The sequence below is a fragment of the Cupressus sempervirens genome, chromosome 7 (genome assembly GCF_028749045.1).
Source record: "Cupressus sempervirens isolate cs-2001-9-10 chromosome 7, ASM2874904v1, whole genome shotgun sequence".
Lineage (NCBI taxonomy): Eukaryota > Viridiplantae > Streptophyta > Pinopsida > Cupressales > Cupressaceae > Cupressus > Cupressus sempervirens.
Genome location: NC_143124.1, coordinates 643,964,055 through 643,987,339, shown reverse-complemented (window position 1 = coordinate 643,987,339; position 23,285 = coordinate 643,964,055). Strand labels below are relative to the sequence as shown.

Here is a 23,285-nt window from a genome sequence, read left to right as displayed (position 1 = left end):
TATTACTAGGGATCAAAGCATTAAGCATAGTCATTATTAGTTTCAAGTCCTCAGAAATGAGGGAAAGGTCTCTCCATTCCTGACCAACCCTATAATTTCTTACTTTAAACCCATATAGCTTCGTGCATTCTTGCACCCATCTCTCAAAAACTGGGTTGCTAGAAAGTGGGCCTTGACATAACCACCTGTCAAACCAAAATTGAATATCCTCCCCATTGCCTAGTTTCCAAGAGACCCTAGCCTTAGCTAGGTCCCTGGCCTTTAGGGTACCATTCCAAATAGTCAACCCTTTAGGGATGTCCTCATTGAATAAAGTAAAATGAAGAGATGGTCTTCTGAGGTATTTATTTTCCAGAATGTCTCTCCATTCACTAGTGTCATTGAAGATACACCAGATTTGTTTTGCAAGAAGCACCTTATTGAGATGGGTAAGCTTTCTGATGCCCAGACCTCAATACCTCTTGGGGAGGTAGACCTTCTCCCAGGAAACAAGAGGGTACCTTTTCTTTCCTTCAAGTCTGGTCCATAGAAAGTCTCTTTGGATTTTCTCTATTTTCTCTGCAAATTTCACAGGAATTTCAAAAAGGCTCAGAGCATAAATGGGAAGGTTTTGAAGAGTGGATTTGACCAGTAGACATTTCCTAGCCTGGCTGAGAGAGGCACCTTTCCATCCAACCATCTTCTTGTTGAATCTATCCAGAATACCATTCCAAAAAGAGTCAGGGGGATAAGAGCCCAAGGGGAGTCCTAGATAGGATGAAGGGAGAGAGCCCACCCCACAACCAAGGATTCTGGCAATTTTCCTTTGTCTTACTTCAGGGGTGTTAGCAAAGAAGGTCGAGCTTTTGTTCTAGTTAATCAGCTGACCAGTCCCTCTGGAGTAAGTATCAAGAACCTCTTTCAAAGTCTTAGCTTCTTTCACAAAAGCTTCCCCGCCCCCCCCCCCATTATAGTGTCGTCCAAAAATTGCTGGTGAGTGAAGGGGTCATTTCTCAAAGAAGGCTTAATCCCTATAAGACTTCCATCAAACTTTTTCTATTCAATAAGCCTCCCAATGTAGTCGGCTAAAATAATGAAGAGGATAGGTGATAGGGGGTCTCCCTACCTGAGACCTCTAGTGGGTTTAAAGAACTTAGAGGGGGCTCCATTAATCAAAATAGCAAGAGAGGAGGTAGACACCAATTGAGAAATGAGTTTACACACTTTATTGTCAAAACCAAAGGCCTAAAGGACCTTTCCAAGAAAGGACTAGTCCACCCGATCATAGGCTTTTGAAAGATCCAGTTTGAGCAACATACCTTCCCGCTTGGAAGCTTCTAAAGAATGAATAACCTCATGAACCATCAGCACCGAGTCCAAGATTTGTCTCCTAGGAACAAAGCCTGATTGTTGCTATGAAATGATCAGATGCAGGATTTTAAGCATTCTGGAAGTGAGAACTTTAGAGATAATCTTGTAGAAAGAGTTGCACAAACTGATGGGCCTGAACTGGTCAAAAGAGTCAGCTCCTGGGGATTTAGGGATGAGAACCAGGAAGGTAGAATTAATCTCCTTTAGAATACTTCTAGCTCCAAAGAACTCCTGAACTGCCTTTACCACATCCCCCATGACCACCGGCCAGTACATTTGGAAGAAAAAGGTGGGAAACCCATCTAGACCAGGTGATTTATCACCAGGTAGGGAGAAAAGGGCCTCTCTAACTTCCAATGCATTAGGAATAGCATAGAGAAGTTTATTATGGTGGGGTTGAATAATCTGAGGAATACAAGAGATGATATCCTCTTGGTCCACCTTGGAAAGCAGGGGGTCCTTGGAGAGAAGAGAAGAGAAGAAGAGACCGCTTCATCCAAGATAACAGGATCTTCAAACAACAACACCTGCTCCTTCCTGATTCCAAAGATCCTATTGTTAGCCCTATGTTTTAGGGTGGATAGATGAAAGAACTTTGTGTTTCGGTCTCCATCCTTAAGCCATGAGATTCGAGATTTTTGCCTCCAGAACTTTTCCTCCCTGTTGATGATGTTATGAAGATCAGACAGGATCAACAACTCAGCCTCCCTGTTACTCTCATTATATCCTTCCTTTTGAATACTATCTTGGATGACAAATAGATTGTATGACAACTCCTCCTTGTCATGGAATATATGGCCAAAATCAGACTTGTTCTAAATTTTTACCATCCTCTTCACATTTCTGAGCTTTCTGGTGACTCTGAACATGGCTGAGCCATCAACACCAATCCCCCACCATCTTTTGACATTATCCAATAGGTCTGGATGAGTAGTCCACATTTTCTCGAACCTAAAAGGGTAGTTTCTTCTGGGCTCAAGAGGGGACACTGAAAGAGAAATGGGAGAGTGGTCAGAACCAACTCTAGGAAGTAGAGATAATCTATAGCTAAAAGAGTGCAACCGATCTAGGGAAATTAAAGCTCTATCCAATCTGACCTGAATGCAGTCCTGACTAGCTCTCTTGTTAGACCAGGTAAAGGTACCCCTGAGAGCTCCAAATCCATTAGGGCTAGGTCATTGATGAAATTGGAAAGATCCTCCTTGATTTCCCAATCCAGGGGAAATCCTCCCATCTTGTCCTTGCCCTCCAATGGAGAGTTGAAGTCTCCTAGGATAATGCCTTTTTTAATATCAATGGCTTGCACCAACTTTCCAACTTTGACCCAGTAATTTTTTCTATCTCTCTTGTTGTTGGGAACATAAATGTTCACTAAAAACCAACATTCATTAGTTATAAAATGTTGTACTGTATAGAAAATGATGTTATCCTCATCATACTCAAGAACATTATTGAAATGCCTATTATTGAATAATAGTAGCAGCCCTCCAGATGCTCCTTCTAAGTTTGAGGCAATTCCATTCATGTTGCCATTGAATCTAATATTTTCCAGAATTTCTTTCTTCATTTTTGTTTCCTAAATAAGCAATATATCGAGCCTATGATCCCTTATCATATTCCTTACAACTTCTTGCTTGTGGATTCCATTGAGTCCATAAATATTCCATGAGAGGATCTTCATGCTTTAATTGATGAGCAAGCTTCCTGGATGGTGCGCTGCATTCCATCCATGATGTTTCTTCTTGCTTCCTCCATCCTGATTTCATTCTTGTTTTTCCTTCCCACCGGGTTGGTTTTATGACCAAGATCTACCTTGGCCTTGCTTCTAGTTGAAGCAAGAGAGGAAGGAGAGGGGTCCCAACTATTCTTCTTCTTTCTTCTTCTGACTTCTGTCCAGGGTGGCTCTTCTTCTTCTTTACATAAATCAAACAAAGCATCTAGCCTGGCTAGTTGTTTTGATGTTGAGGCAGACAACCATTCTAAGATTCTATTCACTATTATAGGGGGTTCCCTACTAATTGGGTTTGTGGAGTTTTGATACAATGGTTCCCCTTCCTTTTGTTCCTCCATAGAGTTTGGGACAAAGGAAAGGTTCAGATCAACCTCCTTAGAACTCTCAAGGATTTGAGACTCCAAAATACTTGCCTCTTCGAGATTATCCTTAGATTCCTTCATTTGGGAAGGGTTGGTTTTTTCTTCAGTTGTCTCATTCCCTTCTCCTTCCAGTGCATCCACTACAACCTGGAGGTCCCAGGGTTCAGCTTGGAGGTCAGTAATAGAATCATTAGCTTTTTCTTCAACCTCTCCATTTTTCTTGATTTGCGTTTCTTTCTTCTTCCAAGTCTTTTTGGGAACATGAGCAGCTTTCTTCCCACCATGAGGGCGGGCCTTTCCCCCCATTCCCTTTCCTTTGAATAGTGGGCAAAATCCAACCTTGTGGTCTACCTTCTTACAATGGAAGCATGCAAAGGGCACACTTTCAAAGTCAATCATTTGGAATCCGCTTCCCAAACGAGATTGAAATTCAATAACTTGAGGCATATCCTATCCTTTGGTCACTCCTACACATATCCTTGCATAGGTAAGTCTCTTCTTAGCTATTGTTAGAGGATCAATGGAAAGAATCTCTCCAAAAGACCTAGCAATGCCATCAAAGATGTCCTCATGCTAGTATTCCATGGGCAATTCTAGGAGTCTAATCCATACTGGAGCCTGGGATAGGAAATCATTATTCAAGTCCAGATTGGAAGACCATTTCTGCAAGATTAAAGTAGATCTCCCCAGAGACTAGTTCCTTGCGCACAGGATTCTGGAAAAGTCTTTCGAGAAAGAAAACTCAAAAGTCATGAAACATTTTTGCCATTTCTGTCACCTCCACATGCCCCTTTAAATCCCATTTGTTTCTGGTAAAAATCCTCACAACATCAATGTTGGGCCTTGGCCCTACAAATTTTCCCACTAGGGTATTTGCCATACTAAGGATATTGTGGTCTATAATTTCTCGAGGAACTTCCAGAGCAAAGATGCCCTTCTCCTTATCTGATTTATCAATGACTTTTGGGAATGTCAACTTACTTGATGGTTTGACTCCAAATAGGTTCGACCAACACCCCTAGGCCCTTGGCGGTCCACCACCCAAGTGAAGGGGAGGAATCTTCTCACCTGGGTGAGGCAGCAACTCCCGTGGGTCTCCATCCTTTGAGGCATCTGCATCATTCACCTCTGATTCCTGCCCTACACCTATAGATTGCCCCCCAACACCTGTGTTCTCCTGATTCTCGCCTAGTTGTTGATTCAAAATTCCATTCTTGCATTGCTACTGATACGAGAACCCATTCCTGCTTGCGCTGCACGCTCCAGTCATTGCAAAAATGTGACCCAGTTAAGGGATTTCAATCACCCTGTTATAAGTGAGCCTTATTAGATGAATTTAAGCCATTCACTTGGAATGCCACCCCATTAAAGGATTTTCAAATGATTATTAGGTCAACCTTAATCCAAAGGATTTAATCCACACTGATATAATTATTAGAGAGTAGCAATAGATCTTTTATCTAATATAACTTACAACTTCTCTTGTAGATTATAGATCTCTATTCAATCTTCAATTTTTCTTGGATTTCATACTTTGCAGCTCTAATAGCTTGTTCACCCTTCAGGCATTCATCTCCATAAGCCTTCTTGTTTAACATGCCATTGCAGACTCTTCTCTTAGGTCACTTGATGAAGCAAAACCCTTAATTCCTTCTGCTCCTTAGGTTCTTTCACATGACACCAACCTCATTTGCTTCATGACTAGAAATCCCTATAAATAGGAAATTAGGATATTTTCCCACTCATTATCTATTTTCTAAATTAGGGTTTTGGATGGATTAGGTAGGATACAATGTATCTACCCCATATCTTGCCTTTTATAGAAACTTCTAGAATTCATTTGAATTCTCCCAAAAATGGTTTACACCAAATTTAGTGCTACTAGCTCATCAATATTATATTCCTCCTAGTTCACAAGTTTCAAGAAGACAAACTTGTTGACTTAGATTTGGTGAATCTTCAATCTTTATCGTAATGCAATAGCTTGGCATTATCTATCTTCTAATGCTTGACACATACTACATTCCTTGACATCAACTATAAAATCAATCACTATCAACTAAAGTTTACTCGACATCCACTAGAATTTTCTTTTACTCAACTCCAACTAATCTTTTGCTTGCACTAACTTTGCTCGACACCTACTGTACACTCGATCAAGCTTGGTAGACAAACTTTTTTTAGCTTGTTCTTCTAAACTTTCTAAGTGTAGCCAACCATTTTGTAAACTTAAGTAGATCATCAATAAATCATGTCATCATTTTCTTAATTGATCTTTGTACTTCATCACATGATCATAACTCAACCTTTTCTCTAGGTGCTATTGTTACCTCTTATTGATCAAATCCTCTTTATTAGTCAACTAAGTGATAATACTTGAATCTTATAAGTAGTTGTCTTTCTAGTAGATGGAAGGTTTGACATCAATGACAAAATAATGATTGAAACACATAGTCTTCTTCAACAATCTCCCTCTTATCAATCTCTCTAATCAATGATCTTTACAATTAGATTTCAACAAATTTTGTCCAAAAATTGTCCAAAAGTTTTTTCCTTCCTTATAGTGAAATAATCTTCATACAATCATCAAAATTAGCCTTCAGATTATCCATATCTTTGGTCCAAGCCTCTTTGATAGGCTCAACTAATGTGAGAATTGTGCATAAAGCATATGATGTAATCTCAATTGCAATTATGTTTAAATACAAAAAGTTTGAATATGTGCCCTTGGCCTTAACACATTCTTCTAGTTGTTTCTCAATAAAAGATAATTTCAAAGCAATAGATTCTCTGAAATTAGATGTCCTCTTCAAAATTTGTTCTTTCTGAAGTTCTAGTTTTCTGATGTTGCTATGAATACTAGCAACTTGACTTTCAAAATCACCTACTTGGCAAGACAAATTCTAGATTTGGCTGGATAAAGCCTCTAGCTCACTCATCTTTAACTCTATTTGACTGTCCACATCTTTAGTAATCTTGTATGATAGAGTACACTTAGCATACAAAGTTTTCCCTTCTTGCTAGCCTTTCTGAAGTTCTTTTATACAAGTATCAAGATTAACAAAGTCATTCTTGATATTCTGATTGATGGTGCTAAATAAGTTAGCATCATGAGAAATGTGTGCCTTCACCTCAACAACATTTGAAAAATTTGTAAACTCTTCATAAAATGATTTGAAAACTACTTGTGCTTTCTATTTAAGATCTGATTTAGTGTACTAAACTACCAATGTACTATGTAGTCTGTCAATCACTTCCATTAATGTTCTTTGTAAACTCTTCACTTTCTTGTTTTTATCAATCAACTTGGTTAGGGATGAGATCAGATCTATCTGATCATCATCATTAGTAGATAAACTAGTGAGAGAGAGTGGAGTAGATGAACTAGATGGTTTAGTCTCATCTTCCCTCTATTTCTTTTCTACTTCTTTTGATCTTCTCTCTTCTTCTTCTTTTTTTTTCCCCTTTTCGTCTCTTTCTATCTTTTCTTCTAATCTTTTCTTTTCATCTTCTACATTTTTCTTTTTCCTCTCTTCTTCTGCAATCTTTCTCTCATCTTCCTCTTCCTTTCTTTTCTTATCTTCAATTAGAATTTTCTCTTCCTTAATTTGTTTCAACTTATCCTCAATATCCTTGGTATTTGGTTCATTTGGTTTAGAACCACCAAATGAATTGGTATCATCAATGTTAAGGGTAACATTGGTTTGATCAATCTACACAGTGTCAATACTTACTGACACTTCTGAGGTTCTAGGAGCTAGAGGAGATGCTACTTGTGACTTTGACATCATTTGACTAATTATTGTTGCAGTCTCTCTTCACAAATTATCCTTTTCACCAATTATAAATAAAAAAGGCCTCAACTTTTTCCTCAAGTATGGTGCAAGGTTATTCAACGATATTTTTATTTCATCTTCATCATTAGTCTTGCAAATGGTTCTAAGCATAGACTTCCAAATTTCAAGATCTTCTTCCCTTGTAGAAGCCTTCTTCTTAATGAGTCTATCATAGTCTTTCTAGTTAATAATGCTCTTAGAGTCCTTCAGTTTCAAATTATTTGATACAATACATCTCACAGTAGATATATCTATCTAATCTTTCTCAAAATTGCTACACAAATCATAAAACTTATTCATTTGAATAAAATTACCTTCATTTGCAATAGCTATATTGATCTTTTCTATCTTCGGCATCCAAGGTTGCCAAGCTTTGCCTATTGCTTGCTTGATTACTTGTTCCTCATCTTTTTCATTACTAGAGTCAATTATCAACAATGTTTTCTATCTCTTTCCTAGTCCTATGACTAGTTGTTTGACTCTCTTTGTCTTTGTAGACACTACTTCCACCAATCTTTAAAACTTTCTTTTCTATTCATTGGGCTAAACATTAGACATTACTGCATATGGAATGCTCTGTTCAAAAGATGTCTCAGTAACTAATACTAAAAAGGGTTGTATTTTTAGTACACCTTGCTTCATTTTCTATCTTATAGCCTCAGATTCACTCTCTATCATTTTGGCCTTTGATAGTGCCTTCTTCATTATAGATTCAACCTTCTTGTGTGATGTCTTCTCCAAGGTTTCTTGATGAGCTTGTTGTTTGATCTCATCATATGTGCAAAATCTAAACTCTGCTCTATCTTTGGCTAAATTTACCAACAAATTAATATAACCAATAGTAGCATCATCATTCAATTCAAATCTCAAGGGATCAAGAAATGTCTCCTAAGGTTCTACTTCTTGAATATATGTATGATCTATATCAACTAATTTACAAATTTCTTCCTTTAATTTGTCCATAATTGCAGGTGCAATTCTAAATCTCTACTTCATCTCATTCTAAAAGTCCTCTTTATTAGATTGCCACTATCTAATATTTTTTCTGTAGGGTGCCTTCTACATACCTTTGTAATCCTCTCCAATGTGCATCTTTCACTATCCATTATGTCTATGACTGATAAGTAGGGAGATCTTTTAAGTACATAAAAGAATATGTGATTGAAACCTAAACACACCATTCTTTGTTCTATTGATCTTTTCCAAGTTTTCTAGGAGTTGCATTCTTAGTATTTCACTTAGATTCAGTTGTTCTTTCTCTACACATATCTTATAAGATGCATATATGAATCTTGTTAAAAGTTCATCAATCTTAGAACTTGCACAAATAGAATAAGAAATAATTTCACTAAGAAATATAATGTCATCTTGCTTAATGGTGCTAATCACCATAGCCTTTCTATTGTATGTTGCTTTAGTATAGCTTTCAATTTTCTTCTTGACCATCTTCTCAACTATAGGTACACTGTCTTGTTTTCTTAGTCTAGTTATCTCATGAATAAGGTCAGCAAAAATATCAACTACATTATCTTGCATCCATAACTTACCATCATGTATCCTACTCAACATAATCTATGTCCATTCATCTGTATCTAATTCATGGTAGAAGTGATACTTAAACAAGTCTAATTCCCTTAGATGTTCAAATTTGGGCTTCACTAAAATGTTGTGGTTGGAAAAAAATTCCATATCTTTGTTCATGAATTCACTACCAATTGACTCAAACTTTCTATTCAAATAACTTTCTACATCTTCAAGATAAACTAAGTTGTTTGCAGTGATAGACAACACTGAGTTAGGGTTTCCATCAGTAGGTTTTATGGAAACTATCTTTAACTTAGGTCTATATTCATTCTCAACACTGTGTACTACTAATATATCCATGATCTTATCAATTATGACCTTTTACCCAAAAAAATTACAGAAAAATGATAAAATACCTCTTTCCAAAAATAGGGTTTGCTACGAAATCACTCTAAAAAGTCACTTCTAAATGCTCTTCACTTTGGATGTATTTGCAATGAAGTTAAAATCAATTTTATACTCTATTTATCCCTTCAAATTGAACTTGCATTAATTGCATACTTTGAAAATATGAAAAAGTTGTTTCTTGCATTCTGTAATCAATTAACTATTCAAGATCATTTGTTTGATCTTCAAATGTCACCAAAGGTTTACTATAGCCTCCTTCCATCATGACAAAAATCTTCAACATGTCACATCACAAAATTCTTTACAAAAACATATTTTTCATCTTCTACTACATACTTAACCTTTACTGCAATACTAGTAACTCCAAATTCCATCATAGGGTATGTGCAGGACCATGGTGTGGCCAAAAGTGGCGATCTAAAAAATCTATAGTTCTGATATATCTCAGACCATTTCAAAATCTATTCCAACCTTTTTCCCACCCATCATGATACTAAATGAAAAAAATTAATATCTTTATAAGATCTAGTATATTTTTTGATACCAAACTTACATGGTCAACTTTAAAAACATCCTAGAAATGTGCTTTTGGCCTATTTTAAAGTGATTTTTATTTCAAACATGTAGCTGATGACTTTTTTTTCACCAAAATTTGATGAAATGAAAAAGCTTTCTTAAGAATGTTCTTATCTTTCCATAAATGTAAGGTTTGTCAAATTATGAGTTTAGTAAGTAATTATTACTTATTTTCTAATGGAGTTATGTATAAAGTGCTAATTGACACACTACTTGAAAAACAACTATAACTTTCAAATGGTACAACATTTTTTAAATCCAAAATATGCATCACATTCTATGTTTCTTCTACAATAAGGAAAAAAAATGAAAAATTGAATTTTACAGAGTTTTGAATTAGCTGGGTGGTTAGATATTCCAAAAATGCTAAAGTCAAAAATTAATTATTAACTATTTATTTAGAATAAAAATATCCAAAAATATGTGTCACATCTAGGCATGAGTTTACTATTTATATCTAAAATATTATAAAAAAATACTATCATTTGATTTTGATTAAGGTGGTCAGACACATGTCTACGTCTTATTTTTGTTCTGAAATTTTTGTAATATTGCATTAAAATTCAAAATTTTGACCAATTAATTTTTATTTTTTTTGAGATAAGTCCTAGTAGTTTGTTAACTAGATTCAATTTTCTAGAGATTCTTTTCTCTCAACTTTTTGATATAAAGTTAATAACGAGTAGAAAATTGCACATCAAGTTGACATAACCTTGATTTTCTAATTTTTTATTGCCAATTAAGGGCATAGTTTGGTTGACCATGATCTTGCACATACCCCATAACATTTTTATATGAGCTCCAAATTACAAGCAAGCTTAGGTACCATTTAAACATAATTGGATACACCTTTTTCCAACTTCGCTATCTCCAATTTCGTCTTTGAATGAAGTTCTTAAATTTCGATGCTGTGAACAAGCATAATTCAACTTAATTGAATCAAACTCAACAACTACCTTTGATCTTCCTATTTCATCATCATCTAACTTTTCTTTTGAGATATCAGTTCCTTTCACAAATGCTTCATTAAGACCTTCTCAAAGTTCACTCATAATTTTTCTTTGTTCTTCATATTCTCTACTAATTCTAAAGTTCCTTCTATCATTTCATCTATTTTCAGAGTTTCTTCCATTGTTCCTTCTATCTCCAAAGTTTCTATCCATTCTATAGTACTTCACTATGTGTTTGAAGTTGTTGCATAACTAACATACAAGTGCTCTACTTCTAGGATTTCACTGATCATTAGGTACATGACAATTTTGATCAATGTGTCCTAAGTTGTTACACTTATAACATATGATCTATCTTCTATCTTCATGAGATCTTCCTTCTCTTGATGTTCTTTCATTAGATCTTATTCTATCTATAGGGTTAGTATTTCTAGACATTCTACTATTTCTTCTATCATTATCATACTTAGGTTTCCTACAATCAATTGTATTATGACCCATATCATGAAAATTATGACAATATAAGTCCTTAGCATCATTAAATGACTTATTTGTACAATCTCTTTTTGTATGACCTATTTCATTACATAAAAAGCACTTACCTCTAAATTCATACCTGATTGCCTTAAGATTTTCAGCTTTCTTTGGTTCATCCAAGATTTCAACTTCCTTGTTTTTCTCAACTTCTTTAGGTTTCTTAGAAGATTGACTTGATTCAATCTTATCATCAGATTTGTCTTTTTCTTTTAGATCTGATCTAATCTTAAATTTCTTTGTAGACATGTTAATTAGGTAATCAAGACCAGACTTATCATAAGTAGGTCTCTATATTGACATTGAATCATCAATATTTTCTTTGCTAGAATAAAGCTTCTCAAGCTTCTGTTTGCACTATATAAATTCACCTTTCACAATAGTATTGTACTTATGGAGTTCTTCATGATCTTCTTTTAATGTTTCAAACTCAGATGTTTTCTTTGCTAGACTTGCTCTTAGATTTGCATTTTTTAGTTTTCAAATTAGATTCAACTTTGGTAGGATCATTTCTCAAAGTCAAATTTAGATTTGTAATCTTTAATTCATGCTTCAAGATCTTGTACTCTATCTTTAGTTTTGAATAATCATCATCACTAGTTCCAAATTCAGTAGATTCAGGCTTTGATTTGAGATATTCAATCTTTTCCTTCAATTGACCAATGTATACTTTGGAGTCTTCATATCTGTCCTTTAGCTTATCTCTTTCTTCAGTAAGGAGATCAATTTGTTCAAGAGCTTCTTCAAAGTTCTTCATCAACTATTTGATATCCATAAGGTTCTTACTTAAGTTATTTAGCATCTTCAAAGTAACTATTATTTGATACCAATTGTTAGAAATAGGGATTACTAAAAGTGGGGGTGAATAAATAATCTACAAACTTTAGTTGGAAATTGGATATTAATAGTTACTTTAAGCCATGCATAACAAAGAAATAAAGTAAGGCTAAATAGTAATAGTAACAATGCACAAAGATAACTGATAATACCATATTTTGTTAACTAGGGAAAACTTGGCCAAGGGAAAATTCCAATTGGGATGACACCCACTAAATAGTATACTGATATCTAAGTTCCTTGTTAGAGGATGAACCCTATAAGGAGTCAATCAAAAAAATTAGTATTAGCAATCCTTGTTAGAAGACTTTGAATCCCTATTAGGAGATTACAACCCTATTACAGGCTATGCCAACTCTATTAGGAGTTGTGGTATAATGTATGCAAGATGAGCCCACTACTCAAACATGCAATTTCAACTACAAGAAGAGCTCATTGCTCAAACAAGTAATTCACTATTATCTTTCTTCCTTGACTGGTCTTTAATCTTTAGCTGAATCTTGGATCACTAGATATCTCATATAAAACTTCACATATATTGCTTTCATTAAAGTTTGCTCATCACAATTACACAAACTTACATGATAGCACACTTCTTATTGCAAGAACTCCTTTGCATAAATACCATGCATTTACACAAATTACTGCTAGGTTAGCTAATGCCACAAGTCACTTTTCCAAGTTAGAGTAAACATCTAGGATGCCAGCCCTAATTGGACAAGTAATAGTTTCATAAACAAAACAATTCTTTCCTTTAGTTCTACTGTCCTGCTTCATCAAAACATGAATATCTTTATTCTATATAGTTCGTACTAATTTCTAAGGTTATACACATCATCACAAACATGTATACTATCTCCATGTAAATTTTCTAGTTATAATATGACATCAACAACAAGTTATAAAAAAATAATACACTGTTGTAAACCAAATTCTATACTTAGACAATTTTCTGATTACCAAAGAATAAGTATCATTATTTCTGAGGTTTCCTATGAACATGTACATCATGTGTTGCCATGAATGACAACAATTATATATCATTATTAACCAATTGTTAACACAACTTACTACACACTTGCAAATTACAAGTCTCTATTTCAGCCCTCCATTCACTAGTACATTAGGCCCCCATTTTTGACCAAAATTTTTGACCAAAGGCCTATTTGGGTTGTTAAATTGATTTATTTTCAAAAAATGGGTCTGATATGGTTGAAATTTCCACGAAATTTTAACCATGGTTAAATTGGTTAAATTTTGACCTTTAGAACATAAGAAAAAAGGTCACGATAGTGTTAATTTTGTTTTGGTGCATGCCGTGACTGCAATGGGTGGGAGTTTGGTGCAGGGTCAATAGGAGAGGAGAAAGGAGGTAAGAATCTAGTCATTATATATCATTCCAAGTTTGTTATCTATCAGAAAGTTGCAAAGGTTGATTCCAAAGCTATTCAATGCTTTTACATTTTCTCTTTCTCCTCTACTCATCACAATTAAAAAAATAGAGCCACTATTAATTCTTTTAGGTCACAAAGTTGTTTTATAGATGATGTTTAGGTTCAAGGTTAGCATATATTTAAGTGCAAGGATAAAGCTGTGGAAAATTTATATTTTTGATATAATGCACTATTCATTTTTTGTATTTCTTTTGCATGCAAGGAATCTCAAGATGTCTTGGTGTTGGAAAACTTTGGATTGAAAACAAAGAATGTAATATGCCATAACTGCTTGCATTTTCTTTTTCACTCAAATTAGCAGCATTACCTTTGATAGAATTTGATCCAGACCCATTCACACAGGTTTTTGGCCATTTTTATTGTAGATTTCTTTGCAAGACATTAAACACGAACTCAATCTTTGGGAGGATTGATATATTGTAGAACATCTATATATGCATTCCTTTCCTCTTCATTCCAGTAGTTTATTTTCATCTTTCTATATGGCTTGCATCCACAACATGACCTTGTTGAGTCAGGAGTCTTTTTCACTACTTTATTTAAAGAAGAAAGGAAGCTTAGCTTGCAAGTTTTTAAAAGAACTTCTTTGTAGAGTTTGGAGCCGCAACAATGTAAATACTATGAGGAAACTATACAAGATGCATTGCTATAAGTTATACAAGCTTTCCTAGTGCAATCTAGAAGTACCATTTTAAGGAACTGTTTCTCCAAAATAGAAAATGTAATGTAGTGATTCTAGCAAATGATGTGCAGATGAGTATGCTTGTGTGGGAGAAAAAAGAAGAAGAAAAGAAGCAATTTGCTTTATCATCTCTAGCTAAAGATGCAACTCATACTCTTGAAGCTATGTTATATTCTCTCATAGATAGTCCTGCTATAAATAATTATTCATTTTTTCCCTCATGCTTGTGCTTTGAATGATTAGGAGTAGCGTGTATTTGTTATACTCATTAAAAGATACTTTATCCTCAATTGAGGGATTATTTTTGTACAATTTAATGTGAATAGCACACAAATTATATTACACATTTATCTGCTAGATGTTTGGTACGTTGATTTGACATAATAAATTAGTGGCTACTAGTTCTGACAGATTCAAACTTGTGAAAAAAATTCTAGAAAACATTTTTACTATCCAACATAGTTAACCTGAGAAACCAGCAAATCCATGGATATATCCACACAACCTCTGTAAGTTTTTTATATGCATAGCTATGGGTATTCTATTTAAATTTTCAAACTTAGTGCCATCGACTTAAGTAGTCCTTGATATGTTCTACTGATAAGTCAGTGAGTCACTATTGATATGTAAGACATGGAAACAAAAAGATTCTTATTATGGGTTGGCGTATTTATTGCTTCTGGGCACTAACATAATGCAGATCTTTACTTTTGCATTAGAAACCTTGTGACTGTTAAGTAGTACAAACTTAATAATTTTACTACTTGGATCAGTGGGATCAAGAATGCTTTCGAGCACAGATCTAGGTCATTTCTTGATTTCCAACTCTTCAACTATTTTTTGTCAAATTTTCACATAACTCTTGTATCACTTCCAGTCCTCCAAGAAAATTCCTGTTTACTTTGTGTTCTTGTGCTATAACTTTTTAAGCTAAGCCAAAGCTTTTTGATGTCTGGGTTTCAGGCTTGCATGCTTATCTTTTCAGTGAGATACATTATATGATCTTTTTCCTGTTGACATGATGAATTTTGAAGAATGCACTGGTTTAGGTCTAGCCCTTTTTCGTACTTCAGTCCTGCAATTGTAGAAATGTTTCTTTCATACTATTACTTGAATTTGTAATAGTAGCTTGGATAGTTATGGACATTTTAATCTGTAAAATATATACCCCCACTTGGGTCTACTCACCATGTCATCATTCTAGAAAGTTAATTTATAGCAAGGTAGTGCATTATAACATTGTGAGGCCTTAGTTTTTTTTTTTTTTTTTTTTTTTTTAATATAGAATTGATTATAGACAATAGCTTGGGAATAGTAAATAGTTTCTAGCTATTGCTTCCAAGTTCAATGACCCTTCTCATGTTTGTAGTTGTATCTAATTCCAAGCACTGCCCCATAAACAATGATGTAATTTCAACATTTGAGCGGTATTTTCCTTTTTCCATAAGATAGTCATCCCCCAACGTAATGGACACTTTATGCATGGTTTCATTTGTTTTGAATTTTATTTTTTTCAATCTATTCTAGGAAACTTTCCCCAAAAATACAATCATTGCTTTTGTGGCCTGAAGAGAGAAATTTTCCAACATTGTCAGTGGAAAGGTGGTATTCACTAGCCACCTCCAAGCATCCAAAAGCACCTTTGAATGTGGTATCCCTTTTGAGATCACAATTTCTTCCACACAAGATATCTAGCACTCTGTAGAGGATTACAAGCAATGCATTTTTGAGTTTGTATTTGACTTGTGTACTTGCCTATCTTCTCACCAATCCTTGGCACTGATTTTCCTTATGTCCATGATGGTAATTGCATGCATGTGATCCTTTGACTCAATGGCCACATTAGAAAGTTGGGTTGCATCCATGCTTCCCTCTTTTTTTACGATAATATTTTGAAACTTTAGAATGTTGCAAGTAGACTTGAGAGGATCTCCATCACTTTGTTAATTATCCTATAATAGAATCTCCCCTAGGAAAAAAATTTTCATGATAAGACAATGTCCTTCCAAATGCAATTTTACAATTGTGATTGACTTTGGTAACTAGACCTAAGCACAACCTTAGCTTCTGCTATGTTATTGGCTCCAAGAATCGATTTCTATGTATTCAAATCTAATGTATCTTCTTTCGAGCTGGCTATTCCTCATTGCATACTAGAGATTGTCAAAATCAAATGTGTTTAAGCTATATTTGAGATTGTGTTGGATAATCTTACCACACATCTTAGATTTAAGTTTTGTGTTTTTTTGAAAATTATTCAGGATTGGGCAATAAAAACGCAATAATCTAAAAGAATGCTATAGCAGCACATTACCAACCATCCAATATTATTATTAATTAAGTGTAAATTTAGTCCCATCACAAATAAAGATACTCATTGTATTCAGGTGATGTTTCCATCTCTACCGTCACCTATCATTATTTGCAGCAACTTACACATATTCATAAGGATCATATCACAAATCACACACATCATGATTATAATGAGCACCTGTCTCATATACAAAAACTTTCTCATACACATCATAGGTACACAAGTTAATTAGCTTTACATACATCACAAACATAGTAAGTAGCTCCAATATACATCACAAAGACTATAGTGACCTGCTCACATGTGAATCACAAGACATCATATATATATAATCTGGAATCATTAGGTTCATGCAATAGTTAATGTTATCAGCATATCCGTCATTTGAAACCTCTTTTATTGCCATCGTAATTAACTATGAGTTTCATTGAAAAATTGTTGTTATTTCTCATACGGATACCAATTTTTTGGAGTTGGTGGGATTTTTTTAATCATGAATAGAAATTTTCGTGTGGGAAGAAAAGTGAAGAATGGAGTTCCTCTAAGAACTCTAGCAAGGTTGCATCAGTGGCAGCAGGGATGCAATTTGGATGGGCTTTGCAGCTCTCCTTACTAACACCATATGTGTAGGTTTTAGGTATTCCTCATACATGGGCTAGTTATATATGGCTTTGTAGCCCTATTTTTGGCATGTTTGTGCAACCAATAGTGGGGTATTATATGATAGATGTGAGTGCTCCTAGGGAAGAAGGAGGCCATTTATAGTTATGGGAGCATGCATTGTGGTAATGGCAGTTATGCTCATTGGATTTTGAGTAGATTTGGGATGTATGTTTGGTGATTCAATCTTATACAGGCCAAGAGCTATCACTATTTTTGTTTTGGGGTTTTGACTCCTTGATCTTGCCAACAATATGCTTCAAGGGCCTTGCAGGGAAATCCTCACAGATTTATCAAGTATGTCATGCTTATATTGTTTTTCTATTTGTTGCAATGGTATCTAGAAAGTTTATGTTTAAGATGATGGTTAAGGCCTTACTTACAGGATTTTTGAGCTACATTTCTTTTTCCCCTCTCTTTTTTTCAGTGTCATCTTGTAGTATTGTTCAAGGTAATGGTCAACTTGCAGACATTTTTCCTATGTTGGTGTTAGCTCCAATCCCGCTTGAACATGACCATTTATAGAAAATTTCCAACAAAAAGTACCATGTATAAAACAACTCAAACATTTAGAAAATGAAACCTTTTTGATTAATGCAAAACTTTGACATTTCCCACCTCTCAAGGTTTTCAATCCTCAATGCCCAATGTTCAAGAATTTTCCATGAAGGGTTGTCTAGGAAAACCTCCTTAGCTTAGCCATGTAGAAAATAGACCTTGAAGGAAGTATATGTTTACAGAATGTCTTTGTTAAGATCAGCCATTACAGGATGGTGAGGTGATTAATTTTTAATCTACAGAGACTAATGTTTAGATTCATGAAACTATTACTGTATTAATCTACAATCAACTATATTTATTCCCTTCAGAGAAAGTTTTACCTATGGGATATTTTTTATTTACCATTTACAAAGGGATGTACCAATTGTTTTTAATTTCAAAAATTTCATCAAGCAAAATATTTTGTTACCATTGCTCATCATAGGTCTTTGAAATTGTTTCCATACCACATTTAAAGAGGCTTTGGTTGAAGCCAATAATTTCCTATGGTTTATCATTAGATTTCATTAATGGTTATAGAGTTTTAAAATTTAGCGTTTGATGGTTGTAATTTGAATAATTATGCTCATCAAAGGCTATATCCCATTATCTTATATCGAGCATTTCCTGTTAGGAGTGCATATTTCATCAAAGGCAGTGCTAGATAGGTTTGGATTTTTTATATTCTAGTGTATAACCATTAAAGACTCCTCTACTGCAAATGTAGTTTCTTTTCTCAATGGAGAGACTAGCCAAAAAGAACATCCATACTTGGTTTATATTTCATTGACTGTATCCCAGAAAGGTCTGATTTCTTCACATTCCTAAGAGAGGGACTTTGTCCATAGGGAATTTCACTCCAAGGAAAAAGTTGTTCATTTTCATGGGCTAAGTAGTGTAAATTTTGAGGGAAGAATTCTGAATCTCCCTATCATTGAAGGACTCAATATAGTGTTTCCATGAGCAAATTTTGCTCTTAACAAATAGCCACAAGAAATTAAAATTAGGAAACCATAAATGAACTCTAGATTGTATTCTCTTGCTAAATAAAGGACTTTAATTTGATGAATGAAATATTTTACTAAATTCTAGCACCTCTTGAAGCTCCACCCATATGTATTTCTAAATGCTTTTCCTCTGGCAAGGAAAAAATAGAGACAAACTAGGAGTGCCAATGCCTTTTTCTCACTATTTATGGTAGTAGGGAATGTGTTAGGATTTGTGAGTGGTTCTTACAGTAAATGGTATAAAATTCTTCCGTTCACAAGAATAGAGGCCTATGGTGTCAGCTGTGCTAATCTAAAGTCTGCATTTTTTATAGCAATAATCCTCTTAGTGGTTGCTACCATTCTCAGTGTAACAGCCACCCCTGAAAAAAGATGGTCAAAGGTTCAAGCAGAAGCAAAAGCAAGGGCAAAGGTAGTGGGAGGTAAAATTCATAATCTAGTTGATGAAAATGATGAAGATGATGAGGAGCAGGAGGCTGATTAAGCAACCCAGGAGACATTCATATGGGAGCTATTTAGTGCTTTCAGAGATCTCCCTTCTCCAATGTTGTATTTACTTATTGTAAATGCACTAACATGGCTTGCATGGTTCCCCTTCTTACTCTTTGACACATATTGGATGGGTCAAGAAGTTTATAAGGGAAAGCCTTTTGGTCCTGAACCTCTTCCAATTTTATATGATGAAGATGTCAGATTAGGATCATTTGGCCTAATGCTAAATTCAATAATGCTAGGAGAAACTTCATTGATGATAGAAACTATGGCTCGCAGGACATGCCCTAAATTATTGTGGGCAATCGCAAAATTCATTTTGTGCCTTTTGCTTGCATGTACTGTTATCATCACCAAACTTGCTGAAAAATCACGAATTTGTACCTCCTCATAGTTCTGTTAAAATTTTAGCTTTGGTTGTTTTTGTAGCCCTTGGAGCACCTCTTGTGATATTTTTTAGACCCTCCCCCTTTGATAGTTATCTTGGATGTTATGTATATACATATATAATTTCTAGTTTCTAGTAAAGCGACTAGTTTGATATTAAAGTATTATGGTAAGCGCTATTCTCTATACTTTGGGTAGTTACAGTTTATGACTTTGATAAAGATTGATTACTTGTGACATTTGCGGGTAACATATAGCATTCCTTTTGCATTAACTTGTTCTTTACTTCAGATTCTGGAGTAGGTCAAGGTAAATATTCTTTAATCAACTTATTTCCTTTTTAATGCTTTCATAATTATTTTGAACATTTCCAAGGTTGTCAGTAATTTTCACTATCAATTCAATCAACATATTCCCTCAAATAAACTTATTTTTGTTTTTTATGCTTTCATGATTATTATGAACATTTCCAAGTCTGTGAGTAAATTTACTGTGAATTCAATCAACACAATCCCTTCTGAGTTTACTTTTGCAGTGCAACTATTTTTTTGGTTTTGGAAGTACATGGTATATTTGAATATTTCTCTTGAGGGATATGAAGAAATGCAAATTATTCAGAATGCAGAATTAGCAGTTGCTGTATAGTAGAGAGCCCATTGAAATTACTACTTCCACCACATAAACATTTATGCATAACTGAACAACTAGCCTCAAATTTTCAAATACCTATGAGAAATTTTATTAACTTATTAGAGTAAATAAGTAACAACATTTTGAAATCATAGCTATCTATAGTCAAAAATATCACTCACACTATGCTCTTGTCTGAAATATCAAGCTCATTTTTTTGATGAATAGTGCCTTCTCTATTAATGAAATATTAAGTATTCACAAAAAAAGGTCAGGGGATACAAGGTCACCCTACAAGTTTGAGTAAGATGTGGCTGGAGATATCTAGCTCATTTCAATATAATAGTCTTCTAATTAACAGTTATCATCTAATTGGCCCCTTTGTTGTGATTTACAAGGATAGTGGCACTTATGCTTCTGAACTTGATGTAGACTAGAGCTTTGTATTGCATGTCATACTCTTGTTTAAATAATTGTAAAAGAGGGATTTTGAAAGGTTCCCAACCCATTTAAAAAAATCAAAAAATATTTATAGATGGACAGGCTAGCAGAAGCAGTCACCCCGACTCACAAAAAGAGACAAAAGGAACAAAAATATTTGAGAATTAGATACAGCCAAGGGTCCTATCCATAGGATCATTGAGAGGCAAGTTTCCTTCCTATCTTTTCTCAAATTTTCTGATTGCCAATCTTGAATCAGGAGCACTCCTAATACACCTCTCATCAAAATTTGTTCTCCTTATATTCCTTTTCGAGGAATGTGAAATTGGAAACTCAGACATGGGAGTGATAACATTTCTCCCGAATAACTTTGTATCAACCCTTAACAAATTTCTACTTGCTACTAGCCTCATCTAAAACTCTCATATGGGCCAAGGGTCTCTTTTCATGGAACATTATTTTAGTCAAAGCAGAGAAATGTTCCTCCTTTTTTGGGCTTTGCAATAGTTTGCAATTTAACAAGTGAACTTTTTGCTAGTCTCAAAGACAACAACCATATTTAAAAAAAAATTGTGAAGTTTTATTATTGCCCTAATGTGGTGATTGAAAAGGATACTGGCCCTTCTGATCATTCTAGCTATAGTTTTGTTCTCCATAGGCAAACTTTTCTTGGATCTGTTTAAGTATGCTCTAAATATATGAATTGGCCTTTTCACAAGATTGGTTGTGAATACAATCTTATATCTTTTCTGACATTTTAATGCTTTGAAGATTTAGTTTTAGATTATTTTAATTTCACTCTATTGCTTCATGCTACATAGTTTATAATTTTAGTTACTTTAATTATTAGGTTTCCTTGGCCTTTTGATTGGGTAGTGAACTTGTAGAAGTTTTGTGTCTCATTGATTTATTGTGGTATTTTATTGATAAAAATTGATAGAAGTGTGTGTTTTTACCCTGATTGAAGTCAACATCATATTTTCAAAGGAAGAAAGGCATAATCATTTGAAATTTTCTTTTGTCATTTTAGGAGTGTCTATGGGAGTTCTTAATCTTTCATATGTCATTCCACAGGTAAATGCTTAAATTGTTTGTCACATAATTTCTTCTCTTCCACCCAATTTTTCTGTTAGATCTTCTATTCAGCTTATTGTATTGCTTCATTAGATTATTGTGTCTATAGGAAGTGGACCATCAGATGCACTATTTGGAGGTGGAAATCTCCCCGCATTTGTGTTGGCATCAGTTTCTGCATTGGTTGATGGAATGGTAGCTCTTTCTCTGCTACCCTCACCACCTCCTGAATTTCATCCTTCTTGCTTGCTATGAACTAGTAGTTCTCCCACTCCTTGATGATCCCTGATATCGTCACTTTACTTAAATGTCATCAAATGTCATTTTTTTGGACTGACTACATCTAGCACTCAATAATTTTTTTGTGCCTAATGACCCATCCCTCACGAGCTTGTGAGAATTCATAATGTTGTACAAGTAAACTTACAATTTTTGTTTGTTTGTCAAGATATAATATATCTACCCAAGATTAATGAAATTTTCTAGTTTTACCATGTGTCTCAAATTGAATGATGTTGATTCTGCAAAATATTATTAACAAATGCAAAATAAATAGGCTGGTCTCACTTTAGTAGGCTCAACCACTTTTTATCTATGAAGTAATGTACAACTATAAGTTGGTTATTAGAATGTAGAAAAGAATATATAATGTAGAAAATCGGTATAATTTTTCGTATTCTTTTCTTTTTGGTATGCTAGAGCAACTTTACATGGTTAAAATTATACAAGGGAATATTTAAAACTTTTAGATGAGATACCAATGATACTGTGTCTTTCATGGCTAGCCTGGCATTTTAATTTCAAAATTTAATGTATTTATTTGCAAATGTTTTCAATGTTTTAGTTAAAATTATACAAGGTAATATTTAAAACTTTTAGATGAGATACCAATGATGCTGTGTCTTTCATGGCTAGCCAGGCATTTTAATTTCAAAATTTAATGCATTTATTTGCAAGTGTTTTCAATGTTTCACTTAATTAATGTATCAGATGAACTTTGACTTGGCTCAATGAAGTGTTATTAAGTATGATTTCAATCGTTAATGGTGAATATATCCTCTAGATTAGGTGTGATGTGGTTTGGCATGAAACATCCTTTGTGTTTTGTTTCTGTTGTTAGGAGGATTAGAGATATTCTTCCTCAACCAAGGCCAAGGGCATGAAATGAGCCTCTGAGCAGAACCTTTAGTCCATCCATCTCGTGATTGGCATACTTGATGAGTGAAGACCATTACTGTTGCATCTTCTTAACAAATTTATATGGAGATTAATAGAAGAATACTTGCATACCAGTTACTTTCTATTATATTCTTTATTGCTATTATTTTATACATTGATTCTTTTCCAATTCAAACTTGATAGTATGATTTCCTTAATTAATATTCATTCTTATTTGTGCTCCATTCATGTCCTTGTTGGTCAGATTTCTTATTCTTCAATTCTACTTGATGCTATTTACAAATGAACCACCTCTCTTTTTATATCCCTGATTGTG

The 23,285-nt window shown here is 34.3% G+C and overlaps 1 pseudogene; it reads left to right on the top strand.

Moving 5' to 3' along the window:
• Positions 1-424: 424 nt before the first annotated feature.
• LOC149548324 (sucrose transport protein SUC2-like) lies at positions 425-22,045 on the top strand (annotated as a pseudogene).
• Positions 22,046-23,285: the final 1,240 nt, after the last annotated feature.